Source organism: Hippocampus comes, unplaced genomic scaffold (genome assembly GCF_001891065.2).
Source record: "Hippocampus comes isolate QL1 unplaced genomic scaffold, H_comes_QL1_v1.1 scaffold321, whole genome shotgun sequence".
Taxonomy (NCBI): Eukaryota; Metazoa; Chordata; class Actinopteri; order Syngnathiformes; family Syngnathidae; genus Hippocampus; species Hippocampus comes.
The window spans coordinates 166,126-185,957 of NW_017804845.1; the positions used below are offsets into that span (position 1 = coordinate 166,126).

General features: G+C 43.5%; 1 long non-coding RNA gene across 1 annotated transcript; it reads left to right on the plus strand.

The window, feature by feature from the left end:
• Positions 1-1,680: 1,680 nt before the first annotated feature.
• LOC109519104 (uncharacterized) lies at positions 1,681-10,080 on the plus strand. Its single transcript, XR_002168882.1, has 4 exons — positions 1,681-1,829; positions 4,606-4,770; positions 8,186-8,337; positions 9,697-10,080. It is a non-coding gene; the product is annotated as an uncharacterized LOC109519104 (long non-coding RNA).
• Positions 10,081-19,832: the final 9,752 nt, after the last annotated feature.

The following is a 19,832-nucleotide window of genomic DNA, read 5'->3' on the forward strand; positions in this document are numbered from 1 at the left end:
CAAGCTCTGGAAGAGCTGAATTGATGCCATTGTTAAACAACCTGCCTTGAACAATAGCTAGACAAGAAGAAGAGCAAAGAGGAGGAATTAAGAAATCAATTATGGCTTCATTATAAATTATGGTTCCATGCTGCATGATCATATTTGCATAAGTACAGGCCATGACAATCACATCTGTACCATGAGTGCACGTTGAGTGGTATAATTTATTCGGATAACATACGTGTATCTACATGCATCATGTATATAGTTTGCATGTATGTATTATGGTTGATATTCATAATAAGATAAGATAAGATAAGAAAACCTTTATTAGTCTCGCAATGGAGAAATTCCCAATTCACAGCAGCAAAGTTATGAAAGGAAGAAGTAGAACAACAAAATATAGGAGCTGCTAATACATTTTATATCAAGCCTTTACCTCATATGGTGGAGAGTTGTTAAAAAAAAAACACACACACAGGGCACGCACAGGGACAAACAACCATTTACACTTACATCCGCATGGTCACTGAGCGGGACATTTGCGCTATGATTGTAAGTTCAGGGGGTTGTTGTTTTGTTTTATTTCATGAGATGTTCTTGGAAAATGTTCTTTTAGGGGTGGAACGCAAAAGTGTACAAAGGCACCTCAGCTGCTTGTCAACAAATTTTATGAGTTCAAACAGGTCAAGATCATTCTGGACCGGCGGTCTGGGCATGACCTGCTCATTAGTCATGACCGCCATGCAAATTGGAGGTTGTAAAAGTAATAGCTACGAGGATGCGTTTATCGATCCTCCGAAATCCATTTGCGTGAGCATATGTCCGGCGTTATTGACCCTCTCATCAGGCAGCTCTTTGGCGGTGGAAGAGACAACAACCTCTGGAAAAAGGAAAGTACAGCTCCGCCCTTTGTGGAAGGCTTCGTCATCCGCCATTAGCGGCCAAGGATACGGTCTCTTCAAGAAACTACAATAAACTTTGGTCAAGGGCTATTTAACTCCCCCGCAGAAGACGGGGCGACAACTTATCGCCGGTATGAATCACGTTAGACAAGGTCTGCACACTTTGTCCCAATAGAGTCAGCACACTGGCTGGCTATTCATTTTATCAGTAAAAATCATAAGTGCCTGAAATATTCCTCAACCTGCATGTACATGTATTACACAGCTTGGGTGGGGGGGCCACGCTAGCCGCCGTGTATTGAGCGCTCCCTAAAGCCTTCAGCTTAAAGATGCCATTAGCCATCATTTTATAAATCCAGTCAAATGCACACCAACCATACAGCAGGATGTGAAATGAAACATGCTTTGTCACGTGCGCGTGCTTTTCATACTTTATTTCCCCTTGAGGTCAGCTCAGAGAGATGAATTCATCTAATCCTCCTGATGTGTTGCGAAGGTCCGATTTTTCCACATTTCTGTTCACCAGTGGTCCCCAACCCCCGGGCCGCGACCCGGTACCGGTCCCGGGGTCATTTGGTACCGAGCCGCACAGAAAGAAGAAAGAACTTAAATTACTTCCGTTTCATTTATTTTGGAATCTGAAAGATGTTTTATTTTGAAATATGACCGGATCCTCTGTTACATCCGTCTACAATATGTCACTCTTGACGCAGGTGAAGTTACGCTAAAATGAAACCCAGGAGCTAGCTAAAAGAGTTAAACACAAACGTCTTTCGGAAGGGGAAAAGGCCCAGTCAGGAGACAGAAGAGGAGCCTACAAGGCTTTCAAGAAAAAAGAAGGCTACATTTAATAGAGAGTATCAGGATTTCCTACTTCAAATACGGACTTGTCTCAACGGGAGATTCGCGCACAAAGCCCACTCTTCATAATATGCGGCGATGGTGAGTCGTATTTTTCACGCACTTTGTATTTGCGGTGTATCTTATTTTGAAGGCACGTTTAAACGTTACCTGAACGGCCTGAGAGTGTGACGGCCAGACAAGACGTTTGTCGTGGCATGATTCGTGTCTCGTATTATGCTTCGAAAATAAATGCTGTACACTATTCTCAAACACTCTTTTATTCAATCCACGCGCGTTTGATGTTTCAGAAAATACCACGTACTGTATTGTAATTGTTGAGTTGTTTGGTTCTTCTGCCGTGTGATTGTGATCCATGATGTTTATGCTCGTCTTGAGTCAGCCATATCATCGCTTGACAGCGCGGCTCTTATACCTGCTCAAAATAAATCATATTTTAGACAGAAGACCTGACTGGTGAAACTGTGGTGCATTTTCATCACCCCCCACCTCCACAAAAAAAGCAACCACAGCCGTCCGAATGATTCCATTTCCGATAGCGTCGAAAGCCTTCCGGAGCACTCTTGGCTGAGCAAAGATACGCTGATGAGAAGCGTCCTTCTCAGACGTGACGCTCGCAATCGGCGCTGACACTTTGGACCTGCCTGCCAAGTAGCAGTTCCTGGCCTGCCGATGTGGCGCGCACTTGCCTTGCCCCAGCTGTCACATACTCTCACTTACCGAGCCCGTAATGAATCATACTTTATTTCCCCTTGAGGTCAGCTCAGAGAGATGAATTCATCTAATCCTCCTGATGTGTTGCGAAGGTCCGATTTTTCCACATTTCTGTTCACCAGTGGTCCCCAACCCCCGGGCCGCGACCCGGTACCGGTCCCTGGGTCATTTGGTACCGAGCCGCACAGAAAGAAGAAAGAACTTAAATTACTTCCGTTTCATTTATTTTGGAATCTGAAAGATGTTTTATTTTGAAATATGACCGGATCCTCTGTTACATCCGTCTACAATATGTCACTCTTGACGCAGGTGAAGTTACGCTAAAATGAAACCCAGGAGCTAGCTAAAAGAGTTAAACACAAACGTCTTTCGGAAGGGGAAAAGGCCCAGTCAGGAGACAGAAGAGGAGCCTACAAGGCTTTCAAGAAAAAAGAAGGCTACATTTAATAGAGAGTATCAGGATTTCCTACTTCAAATACGGACTTGTCTCAACGGGAGATTCGCGCACAAAGCCCACTCTTCATAATATGCGGCGATGGTGAGTCGTATTTTTCACGCACTTTGTATTTGCGGTGTATCTTATTTTGAAGGCACGTTTAAACGTTACCTGAACGGCCTGAGAGTGTGACGGCCAGACAAGACGTTTGTCGTGGCATGATTCGTGTCTCGTATTATGCTTCGAAAATAAATGCTGTACACTATTCTCAAACACTCTTTTATTCAATCCACGCGCGTTTGATGTTTCAGAAAATACCACGTACTGTATTGTAATTGTTGAGTTGTTTGGTTCTTCTGCCGTGTGATTGTGATCCATGATGTTTATGCTCGTCTTGAGTCAGCCATATCATCGCTTGACAGCGCGGCTCTTATACCTGCTCAAAATAAATCATATTTTAGACAGAAGACCTGACTGGTGAAACTGTGGTGCATTTTCATCACCCCCCACCTCCACAAAAAAAGCAACCACAGCCGTCCGAATGATTCCATTTCCGATAGCGTCGAAAGCCTTCCGGAGCACTCTTGGCTGAGCAAAGATACGCTGATGAGAAGCGTCCTTCTCAGACGTGACGCTCGCAATCGGCGCTGACACTTTGGACCTGCCTGCCAAGTAGCAGTTCCTGGCCTGCCGATGTGGCGCGCACTTGCCTTGCCCCAGCTGTCACATACTCTCACTTACCGAGCCAGTAATGAAGCACCTTTGGCCGAGGCAGCCTTTACCGCCACGCTGTCGTCAAAGTCACAGCGGTTGCATGTTATTATTCCCCATTAAGTAGGAATCCAAATACTTTGACTGCCAAGTTTAATTTGGTTTAAATCGTCTGGTCGATTAATCGGTCAACCCCTCGTGTGCCTTAGTTTTCCAACGCGTTTGGTTTGTGCAGTTAGCAAACTAGCTCCACCTACTCCCCGAAAATTCTTCTTAACTTTAGATAAAGTAGTCCAGTGGTGATGTCACTTTCGAGCGTCTCGTTGCTGGCTATTAAAATACGACTTGACAGCCAGCAAGTGGACAGGGAGGGCTTGGCACTGGCAAGGCCACTTCAGAGCGCCTCATTATTGCAACTTGGAAAGTGATCCGGTGGTATGCAGTCCGGCCACTGGAAGCATTAAGCGGATTTATTTTCCATGGCATAAGATACATGTCGTAGTGGCATTTGATTGATTTTTCCAGATTTTGAAAACTAATTTTCTATGCTTGGCAATTTGGCAGGGTTGTTAAGAACCACTTCCCTGTGGTGTGGCACAAAAAAATAAAAATAAAAGAACCGAGTGAGGGGAAAATGGTTCGACTGTATTTGAATGGTGTTTGCTCCGACAAGCTGTTAGGAGACGGCGTGAATCGGGACTCCTTGGGGAGCGCGCCATCGCACTCAGCACCTCACCCGCATTAGCGCCAATCTGATTTGCTCGCTGAGCAAAGTGTCCTGAATTTCTTGTCTGACGCCGCACCTTGAGAATTCATGCCTAATGGTGCACCTCCTGCTTCTGTCACAGCTCATGAGCGTAATCCTGGGCCGCCACGTGGTTAAAAACCTCTTCAGGGTCATGACTTATTGAGCTACCTCAAAATGCTTCTCGCGGTGCTGCCAGCTCCTTCTCAACCTCACGTCCGGTTCCGTGATCACCTGCCTTTTGTCTGCAGGTGCGACACGCTCCTGAGACCGGTCTTCCTCTCGTGTGGTGACCCACGGCTGCCGTGCATGCTGCTGATGGAGAGTCACATGAGGAGTCAGTTCCCTCTGTCAATCAATGGAAGTCACAAGCATTAAGTCTTCTAATCCGGTGTCAGCTAATCATTTATTGTACGGTAAGTTTAAGTGGTTCTGTAACCACTAGGGTCCAAGGAACGATTATTTTAATAGTTGATTGATCTGTCGATGATTTTGTCAATTTTCAAAATGTTGAAGTTCCATCCCATTCGAAACCAGGACATTATTTCAAATGAAGACAGCAGATCAACAAATGAGTTCTTGGTTTGGTCTGTGACGTAGGCGAGAAAATGGGCTGAAGTGTTGATTTGTTGTTTTCCAAAGTAAAAGTAGAAGTGTTGACATCGGAAGTCTACGGAGTGGTACTGGAGGAAATGGAGGGATTGGTGGCAGGGTTAAAAATGTGAAAACCTAAAATGTATCACCTTAGTGTTGTGGGACATCGAACTACGGAAGCAATATCTCGCACTGCACTTATTTTTACTTCAAAGTCTGTGGACTGTTCTGCAGTCCATGGATTAGATTTGTGGATGGTTGTTTTTTAAATGATTGAAAATAATATTAAAATTTATAAATAAACAACACCAACATAGTACTTATGTCATGTTTTGAGATACATGAAATCCACAAACAATTTCCAAAACTAAAAGTAATACCAAAACAGTGTTTGTTGGGGTTTTTTTTCCAAAAAATAAGACCGAAAAAAACTCCTCTTTAAAACAAAAAAAAACCCAAATTCAAAATAAAAATTGCCAACAATGAAAATTCCCCAAACTATTATTATCCTTTTTTTTTGTCAAAAGAAATAGCAAGCAATGACTTTGATGTTTGACCCTGCAAAGAAATCATATTTCAGCACAGACGCGGCGGAAGAGTCGATGGGCAAAGATAAGCAGTTTGCACTGACAGGAGGGATCGATCATAAAAACAGATGGCGATAATAGGAGAGGGGAGGGGGGAGAAAATAAAGATTACCGGATGAGGGGCGGGAGGGAGGAGCACTCGAGAAAAATGTCGCCGATGACATTCACGTCACTTACTCTGCGTTTGAATCATTCACGTCGCAAGCTGTGCGACTTAACTTTCCCCGAGCAAGGATGACCTTGTCAAATGTCAATCACAGGCGACACACGCATACGTTCGTACCTGACATCTGCTCACATTTCGAACAACTCGGTGAATCAAGGATGAGAATTTTCTTCGTCTTTGTTGGGTTCACCCTACAGAGTTAGCTAGCGCGGCTTGGCGCGGCGACTCGAGGTTCGCGGGGCTTCGCGAGGCTACATTCAAATGTAGCTTGCGTTTTTAACACTAAAAACTCCCCCTTTGAAGTACAGTCACACAGTAAGAATACTTTGTTACTTCCCACTACTGTGCGTGTGACAACCCACCGAGCAGACCCACACCCGACACAGCAACCGCTGTCTCCCTGGATCCGCATCAGGCCCGACACCGCAGGAGGCAAAGCCACCGCCGCCGTTCGGTTGGTCCCTGCTGCTTTTTTATTTTTATTTAGAGCTGAGTCACTCGTCGGCTTTGCTCTTTTGATTCCTTGTTTCCGCGTCAGTCTGCATTAGCGGGCCCACAACGTTGATTACTTGGAGCTCGATGTTTGTCGTGACGGCGTAAATGTTGAGCGACGGGCGTTCATGCTAACGCGCTTGTGCGCGAAAAGTATGACATTGCGCTGGATGCTGAGATAGACGCGTTAACACAAACATTAATTGTTTATTACCCCACAGAAATCATCCAAGATAGAGAACATTATGCGGCTCTTTCATGACGGCTCGGCTCTTACATTTCTGCCCACTTATCACACATATTGGGCTCTTTCCTTTTCGGAAAGGGCATCAAAGGTAGGATGGCGGCGAGGCGGGCAGTGGCGCATTGGAGAAACTTGAGAATACACAACTTGAGAACATCACGTCGCTTTTGAGCCACAGGCACATGTGAAATTCAAAGTACTAAAATATTATTTGGACTCCTATGACAGTGAAAAATGTCTTGACACCCTAAAAATGACCCTTTGCAGCTTTACACGCGCGCACACAAAATGAATCATAAGGACGCCCCGTCAAGTGTGACATTTACATTTGTCAGCACAGAAAATAGGTAGACTTGTGACTTGCGAACAAGTGAAAACGGTGGAAGTCGACTGGATTCCGCTTGAGGCCAGAGCGTCAGATCCCAGTCACGCTTTGTCGGCTTGGATGTAAAGTGACGAGGAGACAGGTGCACGCAACAATGTCATTCGGCTGTCATTCATGAGTCCGTCCGTCGTATCGGTCGCAGCTGGTGCGACGCTCGGACGGCTGACCTCCTCGTACATCCCTCGACGATGCCTCGGGGCGGTCACCGGACCCGCGCTACCTTTCCATAATCGTCTCATCTGCGAGCTTACCCGCTTCGCCGCCTGACACCGAGCATCTGTTTTCATGTCTGTGTCCTTTTCAAACCTCGAAACAAGTAGCTTTGTCCCTTCACTGGAACACATCAACGTCTTTGGTAGAGCACCGACGGACGAGTCATCGGCAGGTGTTAAGGGCCCCAAAAATAACTTATTTCATCCATTATGTCTATCTTAAATTTGTATCCGATGTCCGATTAATCGGTGATCGCATTTTTGTTTTCTTGCCAGATAGCAACATCGGCTTCAAAAACTCCATATCGGCCGGGGCCAAGTTATTCGCGATTCTTTTAATTCATCCTGAATACAAGATGGCATTTTTTGCTTGCGCGCCAAAGCCCCGCTGCCCTCCCTCATTCTTGCCGATACGAGACCCAATTCCAATCAATGTTATGAATCTATGAGATTTTCCACTGCTGTGATTTCTGGCCCACACAGCAGGTCATGTGTTTCGTAACACATACACAGCACAGCTTCACCGGTGTCTCTCCGATGCGTCACACTGATCACGGCACACGATGGAATACAACTCGGTAGAGCACAAATCTCTGCTAATTAAAAAAAAAAACAAAAAAAAAAACGACAATAGCTGTTGTCTCTGCAGCCGTGTTGTGCCGAGTGACAGTTTCTGCAATCGGCATTGAGCACTCTGATAGGAATGAGGCAGTAGAATTGAAAGAATTGTTTCGGGCCCAGATTAAGGCTAATGAAAGTAATTCAAACAAAAACAGGGAAAAGGAGGGAAGAAAAACAATTCCTCAAATCGATGAAATAATTGTATAGTTTTCAGATGTTCTAGAAGGCTGTCCCTACTTTTTTTTTTCTTTTGGTTACAACTTGGAACTGCTCATCATTCCTTCCACGTTGTTCTAGCTAAACAAACACTTCCAGCCTATATATTTTTTCAATCATCTCCAAACGAGATTTTTAGGGTACAGTTCTAAGATTAGTTTGAAATTGTATTATATCTTGAGTAGTGGGGAATCTGTATACAGTACATAGACTCTATTGGTACTGTATACGAAAGATGATCGGAGAGGCAAACTGGGCTTATTTCGCTATTAATAGTTCAGTGACAATGGCGCCACGTCGGGTTATTTTTACAGGATGGATGCCAGGTGGCCTCGGTTGGGTGTAAGTGAGATGCAAAAGGGTGAGAATACGCTTCACAACACCTCCTTTCATCTCGGCCAGGCTGACATCAGAACACAACGGCACCTGGGGAGGAGGACCACCGCGCTCACACGTCGTCTCAAAGGTGCCAAAAGTAAATACGCTCTGTACAGACACCTGTGGAAAAGACAAAGAAAGATGGAACGTCACTTATATAGCGCTAATTTGTGTGTGTGTGTGTGTGTGTGTGTGTGTATATATATATATGTACATATATACACACAGTACAGTATGGATATGTGCACCAACACACACACACTCACACTCGTGTGTGCCTCTGTAATTGTACCATCTAGTCTCCTGTATGTATGCCTTTTTTTTTCCCCCCATTAATGCCATGTGACAGCAGTCACCCATGAAGCACCCGTGCAGTTGGCATTAGGAAGGCTTCATGGGGTTATTGAACTCCCAAGTATTCCCATAGCAAGGAACGTACACAAGTGCTCGCCCCCCTTTATCACGCACACACACACACACACACACACACACACACACACACACACACACACACACACACACAGCTGTCGAAATAGGTGACGGCGAGGACAAAGACTCGGCGAGAGTGTGACAAGCCGTCCGCCCGCCACTGTGCCGGTCACCTGCAGATGCAGCGATGACATTTGACGACATAATGAAAAACTACTAGGCCATGTCTAATGGGAGCTGGTTCTGACAGACAAATGGTTTAAAACGTCAAAGAAACAGCAGTCGAAAAGCTGTTTTTCCCCGGCAAAGTACGGTGAGGTCGAGGAATGTCCGATACTACTTTTTTTTCCCAGACCGATACCACCAAACTGAGTACCAATACTGTACCACTCGTACTTGTGATACATCCTGTAAAATGAACCCGTGGCAGTTTATTGTGAACAGAGATGTTACTTTCTGTCTTACGGTTATGGTGACACCAGCGGTTAGGTTACTCAGTCAGCACTCTAAGTATGAACATAAACCTAATCAAGATATTTCAACTTTTTGACAATGTGTCTTAACCGGCATGTGAGAGGATGGCAAAGGACACAACTCACACGGAAAAACATGTGAGCCATACATCTCAGTATCGGTTGCTGGGGTCGGCTGGCTTCAAAAGTACCCGATACATTGATATCAGGTCGTACGGATACCTGGTATCAATACTCAGCTGTCTCCAGTGAAATTTGAGGCCTCCACCTTCTACTGCAGTCCTCATTTTTGCAGTGCCGTTCCCTGCTTTTTCGCATTTTTTTCCCCCATCCAAGGCACTCCTCTTAATGTTCTGTAAAACGCAAATGGAAAATGTCCAGACTTCAGACTCAGCCTTCCGTTGGCCCCAAGGCACATTATTAACACCAACGGTGCAAAATCCATTCGTGTCTGTCATCTGGGCTTGACAGATAGAAAGAAGCTGAAGGCAGCGTAAATTGGATCGTAATAATAAGGATAGATGTGTGTGTGTGTGTGTGTTTAGTGAAGAGTGATGATGACTGCAGATTGACGTTGCGGATGGAAGTGACAAACCACACTTGCCCCGTGCTTCAACAAGCAACCTTTTCTTTGAGTGAGCTCGCTTTCTGTTGTGAAACACTCAAGTTCTTGCCCACGAAGCATGTTTGTTGGATTGATTTACTCCTCCTCGTCCTTACATTTTTTTTTCATGGTGTAACAAAATATATGAACACAAACGGCGCAGCAGCACATGTAGACAGACAATATATCAATACTCAGTAATATATTCTGTATCCTCTACAAAAAAAAAATTTGCTTCCTGAGCACTTGTGACCATCTTTATGCTTACATGTATGAATCCCTGTTTGCTTGCCTGTGTCTACGTATCCAAGAAAAGGTGCATCCAGCAGAAGGAACCACTTGTCTTTCCAATCCATTAATTATACGACTACTTTGTTTCTATAAAGTACAACACAGTAGTGTGCTATTTTTCCTCTTAAAAAGACATTACTTTTTTTTTTTCATGATTGTTTTTTTTTTTTTTTTTTAGTGGCTGGACCAGATTAATGGAATTTCCATTCATTTCAGTGACAAAAGTTGATTTAGATACCATTGTTTTGAGTGACAAGCTTGGTCATGAATGAATTAAATTTGTAAATCAAGGCACCACTGTGGGAGACATCCCTGGTTGAGATTCGGGATTTTGTGGCTTCTAGTTTCAGTGGAACTCCAAAATACGCCTTTGTGGCAGTGCTGTGATGGAAGGAGAGAGAAAGAGAGAGAGACGAAATCTCTCACCAGAACTAACAATTGATTGGCATTTGTTTCCCTATTAAAAACAGATAGCAGGATTGTAGACTCCCAAGTAAGTGACTTGGACAAGCACAGTAAATCCCGCGCAATGACACTGCGATTGTCAAAATGAATATTTGTTTCCCTCTTTCTGGTGGATGATCACGTGTCAAATGGGCGTTCACCGTGTCGATGCTGCAGGCAAGACTCCCATTGTCTTTTCATGTCAAATGTCTTTTCATAAGGTTCACTAAATATGAATCTTTACAAAAAAGGTGCAAATGCTAGCTAAATGCTAACATATAACAGGAAACGCTAATAACGGGCTGACGAATGGCATCGGTGTCACGTTATTAGAATCATTTAAGTATATTTGAACCCAAATATTCAAGGAATATGTGTAGATCAGTGGACTAACTTAAGATATAAACTCTAAATTCAGCGAGTCCAAATGTTACAAGCTAGCTCTCAGTATTGTTGTAAAGCTACAACTGACTCAAAGACGGATGACTGCTCGATCTCTCTCGTCTGACCAAAGTTTATGCGACGGCAAGGGACACATTTCCTTTTTTCATTTTCTATAAAACAGAGATGCTATAAAAAGCAGTGAGCACAGAATGAGGTTTCCTAGAAGGGTGTGTGGGCTGACATGCCGCGTGGTTTGACATCTGTCACATCGCATTAGCCTTTGGAGGCGGCTCGGCTCTAATGGTAGGTGTGGCTGATTGAAGTGAAGGTGAACGCCTCGAAGATGCGGGCCCTACTCTACGCTGGAGTTTCTCAGTAAACGACATGGTATTATGATTTTCTTTTTGTAGGCTGCATGGTATTTTCGTGTGTTCACATCTACACTAAACGAACATGTCGGACTCTCTTTTCATGACCAGCGCAGCGTATTCCTGTGCCGAAGCGGGTTATAACCGATATTGGTAACTCCATAGAGGAGCACAGGCCGGCAGAGATCTTTGAGAGGGAGGGCTGCGCCGCTGTGGGCGCGGTCACAGCTAATGATTCCTTGGACCACGGTGAGCAATTTCAGATGTGCACATGGCGGCCAAAACAGTATCACACCTGTCCAAAATGTAAGATCGTAATAAATTAGTTGACGTACAAACAAAAAAACAAAAAAATCAAACAGCCTATACAGTATATAAAAATAGAACATCATTGAAAATTTTAAGAAAAATTAATGAAGTCTCAATACAAACCCTAGAACTATGGTCACACATTGTTGCAATACTGACTTACGTACCAACCAATAAATAAATACTAATATACTGCCACCACTATACATACAGGATATCAATCAATCAAAATTTATTTAGATAGCACCTGCCATTAAAAAAAAAAAATGCAACTCAAATTGCTCCCAAATGACTATGCAAATATTGTTTTAAATTTTTCTTAAATATTTTGGGGACACATTTATCCGCATCTGCATACCCGGCGACCCCTGGTTGTTAATAACATATCACGTGGAGCCGCCACTCGGTGTTTGCTTGACTTTCTTCACTCGCATCATCCCGAGTGTGGCATCTGCAGCAGGCAGATGCCAGTTTGCCAGTCAACTCTGATTTTGGGGCTGCCCTGCGTCTGTGTCATTCCTCAGACGACCCGATAACGCAAGTCTGCCCTGTCACCAAGCAGACAGACATTCCATTAAAAGAGCACGGGCGACTTGTTTCCTCGCGACATTCATCCCCTTTCGGCCACACTTCATTGCGCCCAGACGAGAGAACTTTGGCTTTTTAATCTGCCGTTCATAGGAATTGATAAACATCTCTAGGAGCGGCCGTGCCTTCGGGGTGTCGGCGATTTGGAGATCGGGTGCAGAGAAACTGTTCAATGTAAAATACTTGATTTTGTCCCTCACTCAAATGGGCTGTCCGGGGATGGGTGGGGGCTGGGGGGGGGTTACTTTCTTAGATAAAGCGGCGCTTATCCTCGTGTAATGACGTCTTGCAATCTCCGAGCGCGCACAAAACTTCAGTCACCGCTTTGTTGTGACGGCTGCTGTGAAATGAAGGTGAAAATAATCCCTGAAGATTCCAACGATTGAGGATCAAAGGATTAATTCGAGCGTACATTTCGGTTTTACTTTTTTGTTCCCCAAATAGAAAAAAATAAAAAAATCAGCATCATGGAAGCAGAACCCGGAGTGTGCAAGACAATAAAAACGTTTTAACTCATTGAAGCAGCAGTTCCGACACTCCGCTTGCGTGTGTGCGGCACGTGGACACATCACAAAGCGTTTAGAATCAAACGGTTCGTGCATCACGATCACTCAATATCATTGTGCTGATTTTCCTGGTGTACGTGCCTTGGCCACCAGGAGGCAGTACACTGAATATGACGCAAAGATTTGATGGTGAAACAGAAGAAGAATGTCATCTGTTTTTATGTTTATTTTATTAGATTTTTATTCATTGTTTTTTTTTTGGGGGGGGGGTTTGTTTGGGTTTTTTATTGACCGTGCCTTGGCCACCAGGAGGCAGTACACTGAATATGACGCAAAGATTTGATGATGAAACAGAAGAAGAATGTCATCTCTTTTTATTTTTATTTTATTATATTTTTATTCATTGTTTTTTTTTGTTTGGTTTTGTTTGGGTTTTTTGCAAGGGGGGGTGTAAATCTGAAGAATATACTTCTCAGAGTATTTTTTTTTTTGTCTCTCGACATGCGTGGCAATTGTTTGTGTGGCTCACACGGCACTGTCTCTGTCCCCGCTGTGCACAGCAGTTTGTCTCTTTCTTCGCCGGAGGTTCGTCGCCAAAAACTTCAACTTTTTAATAGCGCAATCACTTCCACTTTTCACTTTCTTGGGAACCATACGGAGGGCTAAATTGCAGCAAACCAACAAAGATACCCGAATGACCTGACACGTAGAGCGAGCGCCATTGACGTTGTGAAAGAGAAAGCGCAAATGAGCACTCCGTACAGAAGTCGGTTTGTGACCGCAAAGAATTATTTTTAGTTTTAAGTCCAGCCCAAACATTTTTTTTTTTGAGCGGCTGTAACAAATTCATAACATGTCCGTTCATTTTAATGTTGAAAGATGATCAGTCAAGGGTCTCTGTGTGAAGAAAACCTTTTCACTCTCCATCTTTGATTGCGCCTCCTCGAATGTGTGCCGTAATAGAAGAAACCGGGAAGCCGCAATATCGTTCTCTGTGACATTTTGTCACTAATTTCGGAGCAACAAGATTCCATCTGCAGCACTGATGCGATTGCACCGTATGAGTTCCCAAAGACCATTTCCTTCACGCGGCACTTTAAATGAGTCGCGCTCTCGTGCGCCGCAGATTCGAAGCACGCAAACGCGTGCATTATGCAGCCCCACGTGAGAGAAGCGCATTCATTAAAACATGAGATCCTCACAGCCATGTGACATAATAGTCATCACATTCAAAACCATATGTGCCGAACACATCAGCTCCATGAATCTTTTTTTTTTTTTTTCCGCAGCTTATCTCCTGCGAATACTGTAAGTATGCGAGCCGCGGTGTAATCTGCAGCTTTTAAAGCAAAAGATTACTTTGAAACCCACTTTGCTCCGGGGGCCCATTTAAAGCCATCTGATTTGAGTTCTCATCTTCAAGGAAGGGGAAAATACACACACAATGGACTCCCGTATTGCTACTCTCTCTCTCTGGTATTATGCCGAAGCAGGAGTCAGTCGACGATGACAACGCTTATTTGTGCGCAGGTAATAACTAGCCTGTCAGTCAGACTATGGTAAGGAGTTTGCGCATTTATTCCGCATCCTTGATATCCAAGGCCCATGTTCTAGTCTGCTCTTTGTTCTCATTAGTAAGATAACTTTAGCATGCTAGTAGATAGTATTGAACAATTCATCGACTTCAAAACGACCTCACAAAGCGTGTGTGTGTGTGTGTGTGTGTGTGTGTGTGTGTATATATGTGTGTATATACATGGCCTATTTTAAAACTGTTTCCATATATATGGCGCACCGCATTATAAGGCACATTGAATAGAAGTTACAATAGTAGCTAGGGTTGCATCGTGCATCCACTAGATGGCACTACGCTAAAGGGCATACAATACAATACAGCTTCATTTATATCGAGCTGTAGCAAAGCACTTTCCAGAGCATTTAAAATGCTACGTCCGAGAAATCAGAATATTAATCCATATATCAGGCGCATCATATTATAAGGCGCACTGGAATGCTTTTAGGTGCGCCTTATGTCTTTTTTATGCAGTTCAGTTTCGCCGCCCTTATTTTTAGCTGTGTGTGTTTTCAATGCACTGCATGTTTGCACTGTGGTTGAATTTCATCTGTGCTGTATGTTGTACATAGAGCATATTTGACAATAAAGCAGACTTGATTTGACTTGATAGTGCGGAAAAAAAAAATCAGCAGTGGTTGCAATCTAAAGGTCAATGGACTTATACGCGCTTCATCTTCACGAGTAGGACAGATTTGGCGTACTCGTAAACACAACATTAAAACAAATATTTTGATCGCAAGCGTTTCACTGAGTCAAGGTGTTGTTTTGGAATGGATGAACATCAGGTGTGGAATAGGACTGACTCCCACCGGAGATCAGAGTGGCCGCTCTGCTGTGGAATAAGGAAACTTGCCGAATCCCCAAACGCCGCGCTCCAAATAAACACACGCCGTTTGACACGGGTTAAGCGAAACGACATGAAAAACGCCTGGCCCATCTGGCAACTGCAATTAGACATGGAAGACTGGCTGCTGCGCTGGCCACTGGAGAGCACAACTGCTTTTTTTTCCCTTTTTTTTTTTTTTTTGCTTTTTAACTTTTGTTACATGAAGTCGAATGGATTATTGGATCCCCGAGTGGATTTATAAGTATTTGGACAGCGGGGGGTTTGGCTGTGTTTGGTGTCGGGCCTCACAAATAGAAAAAAAAGTATATCCTGTGTGTTATGGATGTAACAAAAACTGGTTTGAAATTTGAAAACCATTTCGAATTTTTCAGACGCAAGGGAATCAAATCAAACCAAATGGAATTGGTTCCACTTGAAAATGATCTATGATTTTCAAGATTACAAAATTACGATGATACCTTTGTAGAGTAACATGTCCAAGGCTCTTCGGCAGTTGGCAAGTCTGTAGATGGTGTCGAATGGTTCAAACGAGGAGGGATGCACTTGCTAGCGCATTCAGCTCTTCAGTCTCTCGCGCTGCGGCCACATCGAATTCCTCATCGTCTAAGTTTATTCCTTGCTCAACTCGGACATCTCGACCGTGAGGCAGACGCCGCTCGCCGCGAGGCCACCGTGCTGCCACCCGTGTCGGAAACTCATTTCGGGTCAACCCCATGAGGCGAGTGAATATTTGAGTGACTATTCAAAGCAATTCATTTGATGCCATTTGGACATTTCTGATTGTATTTCCATTTCCAATTTGAAAGCTTCCGCCGCCAGGCTCCCAGCACGTCGGCCAGCCTCATTGTCCTCCCCAGATGTGCTTATTTAGGATTGCCGCTTCTCCGGATGCACCTGCTCCCCAATCTGTAATGAGCATGAGGTGTGCGCACGCATGACCCAAATGGTAAATAAGGAAAAAAAAAAAACCCTCCTTGATAAAGCAAGCTTGAGCCGATAGTCGCACAATTGCAACACCAAGACATTTATAACTTTGACTGTCATTTTGGGCATTTTTAATTAAAGCGCAGCCCCCGCGGCGGCACCTGCAATGTGATGAAGAAGTCTCAAATTGAGTCAAAGCTATTGTTGGGATAAATCTTCCAAAGCCGCAAGGCAAATGCGGGCCCGTTTGTTTCGGTTTAAATGGCGTGCGCTGCATAGTGAATGAAAGCACTTCAATTTTTAATATGAATTGGAACGACATATATGCATATTGAACCTGTACACGCTCACACACCACCGAAATGCTCTCACACAAAAGAAAATTGTGAACAAAAACTTTTCTTTTTGACCCACGTGATAATTCACCGACGTGTCCAACTGACGCAGTGTACAACACACACAAATGTCATTGTTTTCATTCTTTTTTTTTTTTTTTTTTTTTTTTTTTTTTAAACATTAGTGGGTTTTTAGTAGTCACTCTCCTGTTGAATTTATGGACATGACACACTCACACACACACACACACACACACACACACACACACACACACACACACACACTAAAAGAACCACTCTCAAACACAAATTATTTATTTTTTTGCTGTACTCGCACTCACTAATGAAATGCTCTCACTCTCAAAACTGAAATGCTATGAAACATTTAAATTCCTCACACACACACACACACACACACACACACACACACACACACACACACACACACACACACTGCTGAAACACTCACACGAACTGTTGGGGTTTTTTTTCACTCACACACACAACTGAAACATTCTCACATACTACAGAAATGGTGTACTCACAGGGACTACTGATTTTTTTTTTGTGTTTGTTTTCCCACTCACACACTCTTCTGAAGCGCTAACAGAGACACCACTGAATCATTCTCACAATACAGATTTTTTATTTATTTTTTTGTTACCCTTTTATTCACCACTGAAAACCTCACACACAACCGAAAGCCTTTCACACTTCAGCGTTTTTGGCGGTGTGCATGAAAGGAAAATCAGTTAAGTTTGTGTTAAACAGAACACATCCTCCCTCTTGGGCCGATGGCGACAGCGCGTCAACCAGAAGACCGACCACATCGTTTTCTGACAACGTGTCGGGAGACGCTCCCACCAGCGAAACTTATTCAGCTGGCGACATGCGGGACAATCGCGCAAGACAGATCCCACCGACCGTGGCTTATCTCCCGACACGACCATTCTCCAATTCCGCCTGTGTCTGGATATAATGTCTGACATTTATTTTTGACATTCAGCAAGTATCTCTCTCTCTCTCTCTATCTCTCTCTCTCTCTTTATTTATTCAAAATCAAAACTGTACATACATTATAATGAACCAAAAAGGTTCAATTAATGCAACAAGTATAAATTACCCGTGCCATCAACATGTTGCCCAAAGGCCCCGATTCCTACTTTTGCTCCACTACCGTGCTAAATACTCACATAAATATTTATCGGTCCAAATGAGCAGCTCGCAAGATTGACATTTTCTTGCACAACCGCAGTCATGGTCTCATCAGACCAAAGTGTTCCTCATTTCCTTGGCACGGGTCATGAAAGGAATGTGATTGTGTGTTGTTGATGGTTACGGTGAGCACGCTTGACAGGAAGCCGATCGTTAGATGAGAGAAGAGTGCCCCCGAGGCAGGTCAGCCACGCCGGACTCCAAGCGAGGGGGTTGTGCAGGGATGGGGGGCGGGGGGGGATTGAAAGGACTGCGGGCGGGCCAACATTGACAGGCTCATACACTGGCGATCAATCCCGCACACTGCAATCAAGCGCCGCGTGGACAAAAGTGTGCTAGGATAGGAAGCAGAAATAGAACACCAAGTCATCAATGTGCAGACGTCCACGCAAAAGAGCTTCAATAGTGTCGCTTGCGCTTATTTTCTCGCGTCGATTTCCCTTTATGATTCGCATCGGTTGAAATCCATACAATTGGGAAAATGCACTTCAATTCAACCCACTGTAGCCGGAGTTAACATCGTGTCAATACATTGCCACAGTCCAAATGCTGATCGATTGATTGCTGTAGTCGTGTGATTGTTTGTGTGTATAATGTGATCGTACAGAATAATGAACTTTTTTTTTTTTTAATGTAGCACACAGTACATGTCATTTTTTTTTCATGTGATAATCACAAATGAACACAAACATTAGCTACACATGGAGACAGAGCATACAACAATACTCACAGGCATATATTATTTATCCTCTGGACAAAAAAAAAACAGCTACTATTCTTGCAGCTTCGTTGTTGTGATCTCCTGTTTCATCAAATCTATATTACTGCATGCTTTTATAAAGTACAATACGACTGAGTGTTATTTTCTATTCCTTTCAGAATTTTTTTTGTTGGGGTTTTTTTGGGAAGATGGAAAGGATTAATGTTATTTCCACTTAGGCTGGCTGGATTAAAGAACGTAGTGCTCGTACTTTTCTTATCGCTGGTCTATTGAATCCGAAGCCATAATGCCGAGTTTATGAGCAGAATTGCCTTTACCTGAGCTCAGAAAGTAATGGAGCTCGTTCTTCTTGTGGTATGAAAGTGGTGAAACTGCCCAATATCTAATTTCCTTCCATCATTGGAAATCACTCCAACAACATACGGCCAGGAGAGCTGCTTCACAGCCTTCAGTAATTGGGAAATTGCTGCCAGTCCGCCAAATGATCCCCAATACACCAAAGTCATTTTGCTGTGTCTGAACACCGTGCACTCACCGCACTCCCCCTCGTCCCCCGCCTCTGAAATCAGTACCTGTGGATACACCACAAATAACACTGACACTTTTCACCAAGATTGTGCAGTGTTTTAATGGTGATGACTCAAGGTTCTAGATGATCCATGAACTCATCCTTACGCTGACATACATTTGTCCATAGCAATAATCAAAACATACGCTAATGTTCATTTCAAAATAAACATGATTTGAAAATGAAATGATATCTACAAACTGTGTCCACAGGGTGGGACAAAAGTAGCTATACGGTTAAAGAGGAAGGAAGGAAGGAAGGAAGGAGTAATGCAAGTGGTAAACAGAGATGGTATAAAAGCAAGTGTGAAGGAGGGAAAGTGTCAAGGAAGGAAAAGAAAGGAAGAATGGTGGGTTGCAAGCATGCTATGGAAGGAAGGAAACAAGGATGGTAATTAAGGAAAGATGGCAGGAAGAAAAGAAGGAAATAAGGCTGTACGAAAGGAAGAAAGGATGGAGGAAAGGTAGCAAGGAAAGTATTAAAAGGAAGGAAAGAAAAGGTACAAAAAGGTACAAAACAAGGATAGTCTAAAAGTATTTAAAGGGGTAAAGAACCCAAGGGATAAAAGGAATGAATAAAAAATAAATTCTGTCTTGAAATCTTTAAGCATCCATGAAGCCTGAACACCTTGATATCCAATTGTGTACCCCTAACCATCACTTGTGACTACTATTACGAAATAAAACACCTAAGATTTGATTGAGGAATGCCGCATCGTTTTCAAGAATTTAAAAACGTGTTTCCTAAATGCAGTTGTGATAAATGAATGTGAACATAACATGAAAAACGTTTCAAGGGTATACGTGTTTTTGGGACGCTCAAAAAAAAAAAAAAAGAATGTAATTAAATATCAATGAAAACATCATCAGAGTAGGGGGTGGAAGGGATATAATCCACCCAAATTAGATGATTACGTTTTCTCAAATGTGAGGAGCTTTCCTTCATAATTTATCAATTGACTGCGCATGTTTGCGCAATAATGGCGCACGATGACGGTTCCA